This window comes from Notamacropus eugenii, chromosome 4, assembly GCF_028372415.1.
Source record: "Notamacropus eugenii isolate mMacEug1 chromosome 4, mMacEug1.pri_v2, whole genome shotgun sequence".
NCBI classification, from domain to species: Eukaryota; Metazoa; Chordata; class Mammalia; order Diprotodontia; family Macropodidae; genus Notamacropus; species Notamacropus eugenii.
The window spans coordinates 255841476-255859916 of record NC_092875.1 but is presented as its reverse complement, the minus strand read 5'-3'; positions in this window follow the sequence as shown (position 1 = coordinate 255859916).

Genomic DNA, 18441 nt, shown 5'->3' with positions numbered 1-18441 from the left:
TACTTTGGTATGAGAAAGCTACCACTAAGCCTCACTGGAAACTTTCATTGGGTGTAAAAAGGTTAGTTTGGTCAATATCAAGTCATATCAGTCTGCCATAGACTTGGAAAAAGTAGGGAGCAACCATGCAAGATAGTCCTTTTATACATTGAAGACTAAGAAGTATATTCATGTTCAACACTCTTACTAAGTCCCTTGTTAAATATTCCATGCAGTTCTTGGATCACCAGAGATTAAAGACAAGAAGATCATATATTTAAATTTTCATACCCATTGGTCAAAGGTATAGTATATATCCCTAATGAAGGTTCTCATTTTCTAGCTCATATGAAGGATGCAAGTGTGGTTGATAGTTTGAGCAAGGTTGGAAGTGTTCACAAACATTGACTCTACCCCATATGAGGTCCCTCAACTTTGATCTCTCTAAGCACAAGAGTTCTCAATGGAACCCAACTGATATCCATGGCTCAATCACTTAGAGGATATGATTCGTGAAACTATGTTAAGTAGTAGTAACATTGAGACCTGCTTATTTGAATGCAGAGCACATAGAGCCCAAGAAATAGATAACATTATGAAATACAAAATGGATAATTTTGATTACATTACACTGAAAAGTTTTTTGGTGGAGCCAAGATTGCAGAGTAGAAGGATTGACCTGTAGAAGCTCCCCCCACGCCATAGTCCATAAAATACCTGTAAAAATGACTCCAAACAAATTCTAGAGCAGCAGAAGCAACAAAACAACAGAATGAAAGAGATTTCCATCCCAAGACAGCCTGGAAGGCTGACAAGAAGGTTTTATCAGATCGAACACTAAGTGGAGCACAGCCCAGGCTTGGCCATTCGGGACAGTAGGGATAGGACCAAAGCAGGCTTCAGGGCACAACCTGCAGCAAATGTGTTTCCCAGATTGCTCAACCCATAAATGCCAAAGACAGCTGCAAAGGTCAATGAGAACCCTGTTTTGCCTGAGTGAGAAGGGAACATGGTCTGGCTCTACCAGAAGCAGCTTCCATTTTTGGAGCTCTCAGCTTAAAGACTTGGTGAATTGAGCAGCTGATCTGGATCTCAGCTCAAGTGATGGCCCTGGGGTAAGGAGGAGCTCAGGCTGTCTGGGGGAGCTGGAGGAGGCTCTGGAAAGGGAATTCTACTTGCAGATATTGGGCAGAAGAGTGCTTGTGGTTTCTCCCAGACCAGAATACAGACCAGAAGAAGAGTAAACTTCTCTCTCTTGATTGTGCCACCTTGGAAGAACTGAGAACTTACAGTTTCCCAAGAGAATACACTCCTCTTGACAAAGAACTCAAAAGTCAAGTCACTGCTTTGGAAAATGTCCCAAAAGGAGGAAAATAAGATTATAGATGGCTACTTTCTTGATGAACGGGTATTTTCTTCCATCCTTTCAGATGAGGAAGAACAATGCATATCATCAGAGGAAGACCTAAAAATCAAGGCTTCTACATCCAAAACCTTCAGAATAAATATGCAATTGTCACAGGCCATGCAAGAGCTCAAAAAGGATTTTGAAAATCAAGCAAGAGAGGTGGAGGAAAAATTGAGAAGAGAAATGAGAGTGATGAAAGAAAATCATGAAAAGCCAGTGAGTCAACAGCTTGCCAATGAAGACCCAAAAAAATGCTGAAGAAAATAACACATTTAAAAGTAGACTAACTCAGCTGGTAAAGGAAGTGCAAAAAGCCAATGAGGAAAATAATGCTTTAAAAAGTAGAATTACCCAAATAGAAAAAGAGGATAAAAAGCTCACTGATGAAAAGAGTTCTTTAGAAATTGGAATGGAGCAGACGGAAACTAATGACTTTATGAGAAACCAAGAAATTACATAACAAAACCAAAAGATTGAAAAAATTAGAAGATAATATGAAACATCTCATTGGCAAAACAACTGACCTGGAAAATAGATCCAGGAAAGACCATTTTAAAATTATGAGACTACCTGAAAGACACAATCAAAAAAGACCGTAGACATCATCTTTCATGAAATTATCAAGGAAAACTGCCCTAATATTCTAGAACCAGAAGGTCAAATAAATATTGAAAGAATCCACCAATCACCCCCTGAAAGAGATTGAAAAAGAGAAATTCCCAGGAACATTGTGGCCAAATTCCAGAGTTCCCAGGTCAAGGAGAAAATATTGCAAGCAGGTAGAAAGAAACAATTCAAGTATTGTGGAAATACAATCAGGATAACATAAGATCTAGCAGCCTCTACATTAAGGGATAGAAGAGCATGGAATATTATATTCCAGAAGTCAAAGGACTAGGACTAAAACCAAGAATCACCTACTCATCAAAACTGAGTATAGTACTTTAGGGGAAAAAATGGTCTTTCAATGAAATCGAGGACTTTCAAGCATTCTTGATGAAAAGACCAGAACTGAAAAGAAAATTTGACTTTCAAACACAAGAATCAAGAGAAGCATGAAAAGGTAAACAGCAAAGAGAAATCATAAGGGACTTACTAAATTTGAACTATTTACATTCCTACATGGAAAGACAATATTTGTAACTTGAAATTTTTTTTCTGTATCTGGGTAGTTGGTGGGATTACACACACATACACACACACACACACACATACACACACACACACACACACACACACACAGAGCCAGAGAGCACGGTGTGAATAGAATAGGATTGGATCATATCTTAAAAAAATGAAATTAAGCAGTGAGAGAGATATATATTGGGAGGAGAAAGGGAGAAATGGAATGGGGCAAATTATCTCTCATAAAAGAGGCAAGTAAATGACTTTTCAGTGGAGGGACAAAGTGGGGAGGTGAGAGAAAAAACATGAAGCTTACTCTCATCACATTCGACTAAAGGAAGAAATAAAATGCACGCTCATTTTGGTATGAAAACCTATCTTACAATACAGGAAAGTGGGGGAGAAGGGGATAAGCAGGGTGGGGGGGATGATGGAAGGCAGGGCAATGGGAGTAAGGAGCAATTAGAAGTCAACACTCTTAGGGAGGGATAGGATCAAAAGACAAAATAGAAGAAATGGGGGGCAGGACAGGATAGAGGGAAATATAGTTAGTCTTACACAACATGACTATTGTGGAAGTCATTTGCAAAACTTCACAAATATGGCCTATATTGAATTGTTTGCCTTCCCAAAGGGGATGGGTAGGGAAGGAGGGATGAAGAGAAGCTGGAACTCAAAGTTTTAGGAACAACTGTTAGAGTATTGTTCTTGCAACTAGGAAATAAGAAATACAGGTAATGGGAGTAGAGAAAGTTATCTTGCCCACAGGACAAAAGAGAAGATGGGGATAAGAGAAGGGAGGGATGTTAGATGGGAGGGCAGATTGGTGATAGAGGTAATTAGAATGCTCATCCTTCTGGGGAGGGGGGAGGGGAGAAATGGGGAGAAAATTTGAAATCCAAAATTTTGTGGAAATGAATGTTGAAAACTTAAATAAATAAATTTAAAAGGAAAAAATAATTCAAGGGACATAATATTCATTCAATGAAATAGAGGACTTCCAAGCATTCTTGATGAAACAAATAGAGCTGAACAGAAAATGTGACTTTCAAATGCAAGAATCAAGAGAATCATGAAAAGGCAAACAAGAAAGAAAAATAATAAGAGCCTTACTAAAGTTGAACTATTTACATTTCTACATGGAAATATATTCTTTTAACTCTTGAAACTTTTCTCAGTATTTGAGTCGTTGGAGGGATTTTATATATACACACACACACTGACACACACACACACACACTTATATATATATGTATATATATATATATATATACATACATATATATATATATATATATATATATATATATAGACAGAGGTTACAGGGTGAGTTGAATATGGAAGGACGTTAGCTAAGAAAAATAAAATTAAGGGGTGAGAGAGGAATATATTAGGAGGAGAAAAGGAGAAATGGAGTGGGGTAGGTTATCTCTCATGAAAGAAGCAAGAAAAAACTTTTTCAGTGCAGGGGAAAAGGGGTATGTGAGAGGGAAAAAGTGAAACTTACTCTCATCACATTTGTTTTAAGGAGGGAATAACAAGCATTCTCAATTTGGTATGAAAATCTATTTTACAGGGAAGTAGGGGAGAAGGGGAAAAGTGGGGTGGGGAGAAGGAAGGGCAAATGGGAGGAAGGAGTAATTAGAAGTATACACTTTAAGGGAGGGACAAAGTCAAAAGAGAGAATAGAATAAATTGGGGGCAGGATAGAATAGAAAGAAATATACTTAGTCTTACACAACAAGACTAGACTAATATGGAAGTGTTTTGCAAAATTACACATATATAGCCTATATTGAATTGCTTGACTTCTCAGTGATGATGGGTGGGGAGGGAGAAAGGGAAAGAAGTTGAAACTGAAAGTTTTCAGAACAAATGTTGAGAATTGTCTTAGCATGCAACTGGGAAATGAGAAATGCAGACAATGGGGTATAGAAATCTATCTTGTCCTACAAGAAAAAAGAGAAGATGGAGATAAGAGAAGGGAGGGGTGTGATAGAAGGGAGGTCTGATTGTGGTAAGTGGTAATCAAAATGCATGGCGTTTTGGGGTGTGGGGGAGGGGAGAGATGGGGAGAAAATTTGAAACTCAAAATTTTTTCGAAATGAATGTTGAAAACTAAAAATAAACATTAAAAAATTTTAAAAAATAAAAGTTTTTTTGCCCAAACAAAACCAATCCAGTCAAGACTGGTAGGGAAGCAGAAAACTGGGAAAGAATTTTTACAACCAGTGTCTGATAAAGGCCTCATTTCTAGAATATATATAGAATTGAGTCAAATTTGCAAGAATAGAAGTCATTATCCAATTGATAAATGGACAAAATATGAATAGGTGGTTTTCAGAAGAAGAAATTAAAGCTATCTATAGTCATAAGAAAAAAATGCTGTAAATCACTATTGACTAGAGAGACACAAATCAAAACAACTCTAAGGTACTGCATAACCTATCAGATTGGTTAACATAACAAATCAGGAAGATGATAAATGTTGGAGAAGATGTGGGAGTGATGGCACACTAATTCATTGTTGGTGGAACTGGGAGCTGATGCAATCATTCTGGAGAACAATTTGGAATTTTGTCCAAAAGGCTATAAAAATGTGCATGCCTTTTGTCTCAACAATATCACTTCAAGGGCTGTATCTCAAAGAGATTATAAAAATGGAAAAAAAAAAAAAAAAAGGATCTGCAGGTACAAAAATATTTATAGCAGTTCTTTTTGTGATGGCCAAGAACTGAAAGCTGAGGTGATGCCCATCAACTGAGGAGTGGCTGAACAAGTTGTGGTATATTAATGTAAATGAATATTATTGTGCTGTAAGAAATGATGAACAGGCAGACTTTTGAAATACCTGGATGTAACTGATGCTGAGGGAAACAAACAGAACCAGGAGAACATTATACACAGTAACAGGCACAGTGTGTCAGGTGTTTTCGATAGACTTAGTCCTTCCCAGCAATGAAAATACTTAAAGCATTTCTAAAGGACTCATGATGTAAAATGCCATCCATATTCAGAGAAAGATTGCTTGTGTTCATTCTTTGTTGCCAAAGAAGACCATGCCATCAGAGAAATGATGACATGACTTGTGCTTGACTTTGTTTTGAGTGAGAAAGAGTTGTGCAGGTCATCAACCTCACTTCTCCTTCAGAGCTAACTGAATCCAGTGACCAAATATTCATCAGGATGACTGGAGATGACCCAGGGTGCACTGGGAGACCTTGGGCCCTTTAGGCCAAAGTTTTCACAGGTATTCACTTAAGGTGAGGTAACACCCATTGATTGAATGGGCCTGTTTAAGAAGAAGCCAGGGTGTGGCCCCTTTATTGAGGTCAAGGAAAAGAAAGGCATCAGGCTAGGAGGGAAATAGCAATAGTCACTACTGAAAATCACTCTAAAGGTAGGAAGGTTCAGAAGAGCCCTTAGTCTGGGACCAATTGGCATTCCAACTTCAGAGTGCAGTAGGTTTAAGGTTTTCTGAAATGTCAGGAAAGGACAGGAAAGGACAGGACAGGACAGGACAGGACAGGACAGGAAATGAAAGGAAATGAAAAAGGAAAGCAAAGGAAACTAGTCAGTAAAACCCAAGAAACTGGGCGTCTTTTGGCCATTCAAATTTACGTTTCTTTGGAGAGGAGAAAGAATAGGGGAGGCAGACAAGAGAGATGGAGATGAGTTACCCAGCTAACTAGGTCCCCCTTCAATCAGATCTGTCTACTAACAAGATTTTGTTCATCCTTCATTGGTGAAGAAGGCCATGCCATCAGAGAAATAATGATACGACTTGCACTTCACTTTGTTTTGAGTGAGGGAGGGCTGTGCAGGTCACCAGCCTCCCTTTTCCTCCAGAGTCATCTGAATACAGTTATCAGAAATTCATCAGAATAACTGGAGATAACCCAGGATGCACTGGGAGAGCTTGGGCCCTTTAGGTCAAGGTACTCACTTAGGATGAGGTAATGCCCATTCATTGAGTAAGCCCTTTTAAGAAGTAACCATGGCAGAAAAGGTTTTCCTTCTGGTAGTGTGTCCTGTTGCATTAAGAGCAATTTCATTAGAAAAAGAAAGAGAGATGAAGGCGTAGAAAAACAAGGGCAGTTGGTTATGGGAAAGGTTTCCTGGGTGGATGATGCCTTTGTTATTGAACAAGTTTTTCTGTTACTCATGAACATGGGTTTATTGTCCCTTATTTGGATAGGGAGATGGATAACTGCTATTTAGAAAAGGAATTGGAGTGCTTCCAGGAGTGCCACAAGAGACTCTAATAAAAAGGCAGTCCCTTAAGAGGTAAAGAAGTCTATTTTTTTCCATATCTAACCTATGTAATGTCAAATTCCAAATGAATAGAAAGATTCAATATAGATGTTAGCTATGTGACATGCTCTTCCATGAACTAAATTTGATCTACCTGTGGTAATTTGTAGTCAAGAAGGGCTTCTAATTCTAGGACTACAAAGAGGGAAACTATTGAATAGGCTGCTATAAGAGAGTCATCTGGTAACTTCTTCCAAGAGCCTAGCTATCACAGAAAAGAACCAATTAGAGATTGTCTAAAGAAATATCTTTCAAGTCCTCCTGGGAATTTTTTGGTTAGTTTTGAAGGTAGTCATGAGGAAACATACATGTTTGTCCCATATCTATGAGAAGAAAAAGTAGCTAGATTAAGGTTGCTGCAGAGGTGTGGTATCAGAGAAGAATTAGTTATTGGGGCCTGGTGGTGAGTGGTTTGGGAGCTGACTGACAAGTGTTGTGTCTTAAGTATCTCTAAGAGGGAAGATATTATATATATATATAGGATATGTAAATTGATTTCATGGCTCAGGTTAAGGTTAGTAGGTTTCTCCACCATTAAGGCAGCTGGTAATGCCCAAAAGTGGGTGAGGTCCACTGCCATTGGGTTACACTGTTGTTAGAAATAAATCATAATGTGGTTTTCTGGTTTGAGAGTTTGACACAGGATGATAGCTGCTACTTCTGCTTCTTTGTGATGAAACAAATGGAATGGTTTATTGAAATCTAGGAGAGCTATGGAAGAGAGTGAAGCCTGAAGACCTTTTAGAGTTGAGAAGTTAGATTCTTTTATTTCAACTCATTGAGCAGGGTGAAGAGTCCTATACTAGAACAAAGAAGGGATGCAAAATTATGACTACTGACTGTAATTTCCAGTGACTCCCAGGAATCTCCTCATCTGATACTTGGCAGTACAATGAAGAGGATAATTTCAAGGCATTTGTTAATAAGTTGTTGAATAGTTTGTGAGGTCTCATAGCCCCCAGTGAAAAATTTCCTGTTTAACTTATTGTAATTTAGACTTAGAGGCTTTTTGGCACTCTTTGTAGTGGAAGTCAAGAAGCAGAAAGGGTCCTAGAGCTAGGTTGCCCTGTTTGTTCTGTACAGTAAAAGGTCATGAACACACTGCAGGAGGCTTGATTGGTAAGGAAAGATAATAGAATCTAGAGAGTCGTTGAGAATATGGGGGAACAGTGAGGGAAACTCCCAGTAGCCCTGGGAAATATGAGTGTAGGTTATCTGGCTCCCTTGAAATATAAAAGCAAAAAGGTACTGGGAGCCATGATATAAGGAGATAGAGTAGAAGGCTAAACATAAATCTGAAACAGTAAACCATGTGACGATGAAGATTGTGGACAAAATAAAGGAGACTGGTTTGGGGACTGCAGAAAATGGGTTCCAAAAAAGGCATTAATAGCTCAAAAATCTTTTGACAATGATAGACTGGGTCTTCCTTGAGATCAAACTTTGACTCTCTCTAGACAAGGATTATGGGGGTAATGCAAGGAGAAATGGTATAAAGAAGTACACCTTGTTTGAGAAGGGAATGGATGATAGGGTTCATTCCTTTCTCAGCCTTTTGGGAAATGCCATAATGTGCAAATGGCTTGTTGATTTTGAACTGAATCTATACTGGTTCAGCTTCCATAAGCAAACCTACTCTATTGGTATGGAATACCCTCAGTGAAGAAAGAACCAGTGCTAGGTGATAGTCCTCCTGATCTAGGATGATGCTGTTCTTGGTTATAGGGGCATCCGCAATTAAAGGTTAGAGTATTTCTGAGAAATTTTCTTGAAAAATGTCACTATAGACTTCTAGAGTACAAAAAAAGTTGGGGCCCTCCCTTTGCATAACGGATTCCTGCTCAAGTGATTACATGAGGTACTGAGGGAGAGCAGATGTGACTGTTCTACTGTGAGAAGTTCAGTAGTCAGTAGAACTGGTTTAGTTAGGGAAAGAGATATAAGGTTGCTTCCCATCTCAACAACAGTGATATTGAGTTACTGAGGTAGGGATATCTCTTGTTTTTATGGATGAGTGGGTTGCCCCACAGTGTCTACAAAAATTTCACTTCCTGGTCCCCAATAGTCTCAGCAATTATTGGTTTTAGAATATGGGAGCTATTGGCTGGGCCCTTAATGGAATAACAGGAAAGGCTCCTGGGTTTGAGACCCTGGTTGTGGTAAAAGATTTTGTAGGAACATTTATGTAGGGCCTCATGTAGAGCCATAGTGTGCTACTCTAGTAATATCCACCCTTGTTGTTATCTCTAGACTGGTGCTAGCAGCTGCAGATTACATTTATTCTTCAAGTATCTCTCTCTTTGGCAGTAAAAACATACATGCATATTTGTGATTAGGTAAACTTGTGCAGGGACTGGTCATATTGTGTGAGATTTCTACCAGTAGTTCATCACCTTTTGCTGAGAAATTTCTAGGAACCCACATAAACAAGTCAATTTGTTTAATCAAAAGATCCTTTATTTCGCCGTTACCAACTCAAATCCTTGTATGTATATCTATTCCATACATGACACAAAAATCTTAAGTACTCAATGATAAGAGCTTTAAACAGGTTCTCAAGTTTTGAATAAATTTTCACCATGGTGTCCAGAGGGGTTAGAGGGTAAGGGAGCTTTGTGAATTACCCATGGTTTAGGCTATCCAAGGCTGAGCTGGGATCTCTGGAAAACATCACACTACAGATTTAGGCTATTAAGGCTAAGTCTAGACTTTTTTCATAGACATAACTCCTGAGGAGAGTCTATTCAAGGCTCTACTATGGGATTACTTATTTGCAATGTAGAATACTTAACACAGATGTGAAAAGACCCCAGAGCAGTCCAGGAAGTGAGGGACTCCCATTTATTTCTTTTTCTGAAAATTTTATTTTGATATTTTATTCATTTTTAATTGAATTTTAGCTCTCTACCATTAAAACAGTACATTTCTTTGGAGTCTATCTGAGCTTTACATTTATTTTATTTTGCTGACCACCATGTTTTTTCTCAACCCAGCAGAGAGTGAGGCAGTACTTCACAAAAATTTGTAGCAACCAGTACAATACAATATTATGTATGTGGTAAACCAATAATAAAATAATACAAACAAGTGAGCAAAAAACTTTGATTCACTCTTTTGGTTGGCTCTAAAAACTAAAAACAAAAGAAAGCAAAACACCAGATACTCACATGTACAAAAAGCTTGAAAACAGAATTTTATAAGTTGTCTATAAGTTTCTTTGGATACTAAATAACTGCAGTATGCATTTTAGGAGTCATTCCTCCTGTTTATATGCATATTGCAATCTTCGACAATATTATTCATTGATCAATGAGTAGAAAGTAACCTGAAGATGACTGTCAGAGTTAAAGGGCTATCAACAATCTCTGGAATTATTTGCAGACAGCAAGGAAGTACAATTGATCTCTTCAAGCAATATTTACCACTCTCTTTGGTGTCATTAAAACTTTTTCTTTTCTGTCTTCAGTGGCAAAAAACAAAGGAAATATGCTTATGAGCTGAGAATAGAGAGACAGAAGAAGAGAAAGTATGTGTGTGTGTGTGTGTGTGTGTGTGTGAGAGAGAGAGAGAGAGAGAGAGAGAGAGAGAGAGAGAGAGAGAGAGAAAGAGACAGAGAGAGAAAGAGACAGAGACAGAGACAGAGACAGAGACAGAGAGACAGAGACAGAGACAGAGAGAGCAAGAGAGGGAGAAGTTTGCACTATGCATATGAAAAATGACTACATAAATTATAAGGTAATTAGGTGACATGGTTATATAGCTTAATGTAATTATTATCTGTGTTACATAATTACTTACTTGAATGTTCCATATTTCAGATCCCCTTGATTGCTCTGAAATAAACTCTCACATATGGGGATCATATATTCATACTTGCTGAGATGGAGGCAAAGCAGTTGGTTTATTTTTTTTCCTCCTTGTTTCAAATAGTCATATTATCCTGATACTATGTATTTAGTATAAATGTTAAAGTAGTACAAAAATGTGAAGAGGAAACAACTCATGGTATTTTTTTTTCTTTTTTTGACAATTTTGGGGGGATTTAATGGAACTGCACATTTATTTGGCAGAGACTAGAAGTGAGACTGGTCCAGAAGTTGCTCATCACCCTTGACATTCCATCCAGAAGACTTTGTACCAACTGGGCTCAGTGTTCTCTCTCCTTATCTCTCCAGGAATCTTGGATTTCAGCTTACGTGTAGATTTTTCAGGTTCCTTAGTCAAACTACTTATTTCCTCTCCCTTAAGTTGTCTCATGCTAAAGATTTATATATGGCTCATGAGTGAGTTTTTCATGGCTTAGAATACATGCAAATAGCAATTGCTTACTGTTTTAAACAGAAACTCTGAGGATCTTCCCCTCAGATATTTTTGATGGTAAATTAAACCATATTTTGTCTTAATTCTTACAAAGCCCTTACCATTGAAAGGGTTCTGAGGACAAACTGAAGCTTGCGAAAGCCTTCAATTCATTGCCACTCTTCTTAACTGTTATCTTGCCGCTGGATTTTGATGACTCTAGAGTGAGGTTAAGGACGAGTCTGCCTCACTTAGATGCAATTCACGTACAAGTCAAGATATCATTCTTGTCATGTTATTGGTCATATTTGAGAATGAAGATGAACAACAGAAATATGCCCCATATGTGTACAAACATTAACAAAATATAAAAATATGCATATATGTTGTCTCCCTCCTTATAATGTAAGCTTTTCTATGAAAAGAGAAGTTATTTTGCTTCTTCATTTAGGAGTACTTAATATATACGTGTTGATTGATTTAGTGATCAAGTCAGATCTCTAATTGGGTGTTAAAGGGTTAGCAAGTCAGAGAATATCTAAAAAACATAGTCCTCTAGCAGTGATACTAAATAAAAGTGAGTTGTATAATATTTCTGTGGATATATTTTTACCCTGTGTATGCAAATTCCTAAACAACCACACATAAAATGCAATATAACAGAATCTGTCTGATTCTTTTGCATGTGAACTTTCCTTAAGGAAAGTCAGTTTTCAATTTGTTATACAGCAAAAAGGTAAATTCAAAATATACCTAAAACAGTCATTCCTACTCTTTTACTCTTTGCTAAAGTATTATCTAAACATCTCTTCAAATTTGATGTACTTTCATTCATATCAAATTTTCTTGCCTGACTCATTTTCAGTGCTGTTTAATGTATCTCCCTAGTAAAAATGAAATTTCCCTTCTTAATTCATTATTTATTTCTTTCACCACATTTTTATTTGATTTAGACTTATTTAGTCCTAATTCTTCCTATTCTAGTTTTCTCCCTTGAATTTATAATATTCTGCTGCATCTTTTCTTTGTCACCTGAAACGTGCCACTATCTATGAAATGTACAACTCTCCCCTTTACATTTTTATTGTCCCTATTATGACGTAGTAAGAATCTTCATCTCACTCTGGTTTTCTCCTGTATTGATTCTGTTGTCTCCACAATCAGCTCTCTATCTAAATCATGACTGGACATCATTTCTTATGGTGAAATAAAAATAAGAAATTGTCAAATAATTTTCTAAACTTTTATTCTTTAATTTTAAAGATTGACTATTTTAACCACAAATGAATAATAACCATTTTCTTTTAAAATTTTCCTAGAGGGGTAGAAATGAAATGGTGAAGTAAAAGCAGGGACTTACTTGAGCTCTCCCCAAAATCCTAACAAATACCTGTAAAAATGAGTCTAAACAAGTTCTGTAACTGCAGTACCCACTGAATGACAGAGTGAAGAAAATCTCCAGCCAAAAACAGCCTGGAATGTTAATGGGAAGCATCTGTCTCTCTGGTCTGGGAGTGGAGTGTAGTTCAGTGCTGGCAAATGTGGGGCATAAGCAGGCCTCAGGGGACTGAATCACTGGCAGCTGTGGCAGTTTCCAGCTTTTCAAAGCGCTCACAGCAAATTGGAAGGTCAGTGAGAAAAGCCTGTCATATCCATGTGACAGAGTAGAATGGTTCAACCCCAGTACCAGGATGGCAAAGGGGGTCAAGGAACCCAGAACAGCCACAGCAACAGTAGTGGAACCAACGGTGGCTCTCATAGGAAGTCTAGGCCCAGAGATTGTGGGAGGATCAAGGTATACCCAACCACCCACACTAGAAGCGGAGAACAACCTTGACAAAGGGCTCAAAAGTTAAGTAATTGGATGGGAAAATGAGCAAATAGAGAAAAAGAATGCGACTATAGGATATTTGATGATAAGGAAGATCAAAACGTACAACCAGAAGACAATGAAGTCAAACTTCCTAGAACTAAAGTCTCTAAGAAAAATATGAATTTGTCTCAGGGCAGCAAAGAGCTCAAAAAGAATTTTGAAAATCAAGTAAGTGAAGCAGAGGAAAAATTGGAAAGAGAAATGAGAGTGATGCAAGAAAATCATGAAAAATTAGTCAACTGCTTGCAAAAGGGACACCAAAAATGCTGAATAAAATAGCACCTTAAAAGTCAACTAACCTAAATGGTAAAAGAGGTCCCAAAAGCCAATGAAGCAAAGAATTCCTTAAAAAGAAGAACTGGAAAAATGGAAAAGGAAGTTCAAAATCTCAATGAAGAAAATAATTCCTTAAAAATTAGAATGGAGGAGATAGAAGCTAATGACTTTTTGAAAAATCAAAAAAATTATAAAATAAAACCAAAAGAATGAAAAAAAAATAGAACACAATGTGTGAAATCTCACTGGAAAAAACACTGACCTGGAAAATAGATCCGGGAGAGAAAATGTAAAAAAATAAAATGAACTACATGAAAACCATGATCAAAATAAGAACCTAGATGTCATTTTTCAAGAAATTATCAAGGAAAACTGCCCTAACAACCTGGAACTAGAGGGTAAAATAAATATTGAAAGAATTGATCAATCACCTTGTGAAAGACATCACAAAAGAAAAACTCCTAGGAATATTGTAGCTAAATATCAGAGTTCCCTGGGCAAGGAGAAAATATTGGAAGCAGCCAGAAAGAAACAATTCAGGTATTGTAGAAACACAATCAGAATAACACAAGATCTATCAGTTTCTACATTAAGGGATCAAAAAGCTTAAAATATGATGTCCCAGAGGTCAGAGGAGCTAGGATTAAAGCCTCAAATCACCTACCTAGCAAAACTGAGTATAATCCTTCAGGGGAAAAAATGAATATTCGATGAAATAGAGGACTTTGAAGAGTTCTTGCTGAAATGACTGTAGCTGAATAGAAATTTTGAAAATTATTTTATCAGATAATTATTTTCTAAAGCCGGAAAAATAATATTAAAATTCATCTGGAAGAACAAAAGGTCCAGAATAACAAGGGAACTAATGAAAAGAAATGCTAGGGAAGGTGACCTAGCTCCACCAGACGTCAAATTGTATTATAAAGCAGCAATTATCAAAACACTTGGTACTGGATAAGAAACAGAAGGTTAGACAAGTGGAATATGCTTGATACTCAAGACACAGTAGGCAATGAATGTAGCAATCTACTATTTGATAAACCCAAGGATCCCATCTTCTGGGATAAGAACTCACTGTTCAACAAAAACTGTGGGAAAACTGGATAAAAGTGTGGCAGAAACTAGGCACATAGTAATGCCTGACACTAGACACAAGAATAAAGTTCAAATGGGTACATGATCTAGGTATAAAGAGAGATTATATAAACAAATTTGTGGAGAAAGGGATAGTATGTTTATCAGATTCATGGAGAAGGGAAGAATGTTTGACTAAAGAAGACATAGAAAGCATTATGAAGTGTAAAATGAATAATTTTGATTATATTACACTGAAAAGGGTTTGCACAACCAAACTCAATGCAAACAATATTATTATGAGGGAAGCAGAAAACTGGGAAAAAATTTTTGCAACTAGTGTCTGTGATAAAGGCCTCATTTCTAAAATATGTAGAGAACTGAGTCAAATGTACAAGAATACAAGTTATTCCCTAATTGATATATTGTCAGAGGATATGAACAGGCAGTTTTCACAGGAAGAAATTAAAAATATCTACAATCATATGAAAAAATGCTCTAAATCACTTTTGATTAGAGAGGTGCAAATCAAAACAATTCTGAGATATCACATTCCACATATCAAATTGGCTAACACGACAGAATAGGAAGATGATCAATGTTGGAGAAGATGTGGGAGAGTTGGAGCACTAATTTATTGTTGGTGGAGCTGTGAGCTGATCCAACCATTCTGGAGAGCAATTTAGAACTATGCCCAAAGGGCTACAAAAACTTGCATACCCTTTGACCCAGCCATACTGTTTCTAGGACTGTATCCCCAAAAGATCGCAAAAATGGGAAAGGGTCCCACATGCACAAAAATATTTATAGCAGCCCTCTTTGTGGTGGCTAAAAACTGGAAGTCAAGGGAATTCCCATCAATTGGGAAATGGCTGAATAAATTATGGTATATGAATGTAATGGAATACTATTGTGCTATAAATAATGATGAACAGGAAGACTTCAGAGAGGCATGGAAAATCTTATATTATCTGATGCTGAGCAAAACGAGAAGAACCAGGAGAAGTTTGTACACAGCAGCAACCACAGTGTGTGAGGATTTTTTTTCTGGTAGATTTATAACTTCATTGCAATGCAGGGACTTAAAAAAAATTCCCAGTGGTCTTTTAAGGTAAAATGCCTTCCACACCCAGAGGAAGAACTATGGAATTCAGTCGCAGATTGTAGCAGATCATTTTCTTTTTTATTACGTTTTAGTTTGTTGTATGATTTCTCCCATTCATTTTAATTCTTCTATACAACATGACTGTGGTGAAAATGAATTTAATAGGAATGTATGTGTAGAACCTATTTAAAATTGTATGCTGTCTCAAGGAGGGAGGGAGAAGGTGGGGGGGAGGGAGAATGAAGGAGGGAAAGAAAAAAATCTAGGTTGTATGATAGTGACTGCGGAACACTTAATATAAATAAAAAAAGAAAATTTGACTTTTAAATATTAGAATCAATTTTTTGATTTCTCATAAAGTCCTTAGCTTCCATTTGCTCCCTTCTAATTTTTAAGGAACTATTTTCTTTAGTGAGCTTTTGGGCCCCTTTTTCCATTTGGCCAATTCAACTTTTTAAAGCATTCTTCTCCTTGTTTCCCTTTTTGGACCTTTTTTGCCCTTTGGTTTATTGCAGTTTAAAGATGTTATTTTCTTCAGCATTTTTTGGGTCCCCTTTAGCAAGCTCTTGACTTGATTTTCATGATTTTCTTGCATCACTCTCATTTCTCTTCCCAATTTTTCCTCTACTTCATTTTCTTGATTTTCAAAATTTTATTTTGTCTCTTCCATGGACTTAGATTATTTTATATTTTTCTTGGAGGCTTTGAATACAAGAGCCTTGATTTTGCTGTCTTCCTCCAGTTGTATTCTTTGATCTTCCTCTGGTTGTATGTTTTGATTTTTCTTGTCTTAAGAAAATAACTTTTCACGGATAAATTAACCTTCTATAGTCTTATTTTTCCCCTTTTTGGTCATTTTCCTAACAGTTACTTGATTTTTTTGAGCTCTTCGTTAAGTAGATGGTGGACTGCCCCAAGTTTCAGATGATTTTTGTACCTGTTTTTAGAGATATCACTAGGGACCTGTAAATTATCAGTTACTACAAAATGGTATGATCAAAGGAGAGGTATTTCCTTTTCTCCTGGTCTGCCCTCTTGTCTGTGAGCAACCACAAGCACTCTTTTCTCTCCTAGAACCGCAAGTAGGATTCCCTCTCCTCACCCACTGCCAACTATTCTACCAGTGTTCCTCCCCGCTTCACAACTGCGATCCAAGACTGAAACCCAGATTATTCAATTCATTCCCCTGCTGTCTGTAGGTCAACAGCTCCAGAAGTAGCTGCCACTGCACTAGTGGCTGCTGCTGCCTTGGGGCTGGGACCATACCATGTTCCTCTCTCACCCAGGTGAGAAAGCTTTCTTTGAAGCTGATCTTTGAAGTTGTCTTTGTCTTTTGTGAGTTGAGAAGTTTGGAAATTGCTACAGCTACTAGTGATTCAGTACCCTGAGGCCTATTCCATTCCCATTTGTGTTGTCACAACCCAAGCTGGACTGTGTTCTGCTCCCAGCCTGGTGTGATTGACGCTTTCTTTCAGCTTTTTAGTTTATCTTGGGGTAGAAATCTGTTTTACTCTATCATTTTGTGTATTCTGCTGCTCTAAAATTTGTTTAGAGTCATTTTTATAGGTATATTGATGTGTTTAGGAGGCAGAGCACAGGCACATCCCTGTTTCTACCCTGTCATCTTGGCTCTACCATAGGGTCATGTCTTTTAAGATCCCAGAAAGGGAACATTAAAATTCCCAAATGAAAAACTGAAATAGATACATTTTCTAAAATACTGGTAAAATATTCAAACTGTCTATATTTCAATGCAATTTTCAAATAGGAAGATGGGGGAGGTAAGAATAAAAGGAGAAAGAGAAGGTAGATATTGGTGCTGTAATAAGTAAAACTACTTAAATAACTCATTAACAACTCACCTCAATTCTGCCACAACTAAAAATGTCTAATTAGCTAATGGAAGATGGAAGCTGGTTAAACATTTAATCTTTAAAGGTATAAATAGTTTTGTCCTACAAAACAAGTGAGATGAAGATAGAGTTAATGAGATACAGTTCTCTTTTTAATTAGCTCCTTAAAACACCTCCCCCCCCACACACATACCTCAAAAGAGATGCAAGTTATTGAAGCTGATTGCAGAAATACCTCATAACCTTTTACCTAGAAATCAGTGCTTTAGTATTTGTTCTAAATTGTCATTTAACAGCCTAATCATAAAAACTTGCTCCCTCTTGCTAAATAGATTTTTCCTTACTTTTTGCAATCCTTGTACTCATTCAAACTTCTTCATTAAGTTGCAGCTTTTTCATTGGGCAATACAATTTGCAGTAATAATAATCATTTAAAATGTAAGAGAATTTAATAAAAAATATGTCACTAAAATGACATCATCATGACAAAAGGAAGTTTCAATGTGTCCTACTGTTGCTGATCAGACAAACATGAGCTCGGAATGCTCTACCACAGATTGGGCACAGAGAGTCTGAGTGAATATTTGGGGTGGATACTCCAAATTTGTGCATCCTGCATTTCCATTGTGTTGTTTCATTTCTGTTTTGCCCATAGAGCACAGCACCTTTTCTTATGTGGGCACACCATGCTGAGATGTGAGAGCATCCTTCCATCATTTTTTCTGACCACTATGTGGTCGCCTGTCCTGTGCAAGTTCTCCATATGATAGTTTGTTTGTTTGTTTGTTTGTTTTTTTGGCAAGTGTACATTTTGCATTAGAACAATATGGCCAGCCCATTGGAGTTGCTCTATCTGAAGCATACTTTGAATGCTTGGCAGTTTGGTTTGAACAAGGACCTCAGTGTCTGCTACCTTATTTTGCTACTTGATCTTTAGAATGTTCTTATAACAGTTCAAATGGAAACAATTCAGTGTCCTGCCATGGTACTGGTAGACTGTCCATGTTTCACAGGCATACAACAATGAGGCCAGCACAATGGCTCTATAGACCTTCAGTTTGGTAATCAGTCTAATACCTCTTCTCTCCCATACTTTACTCAAGAGACTCCTAAACACTGAGCCAGCTCTAGCAAT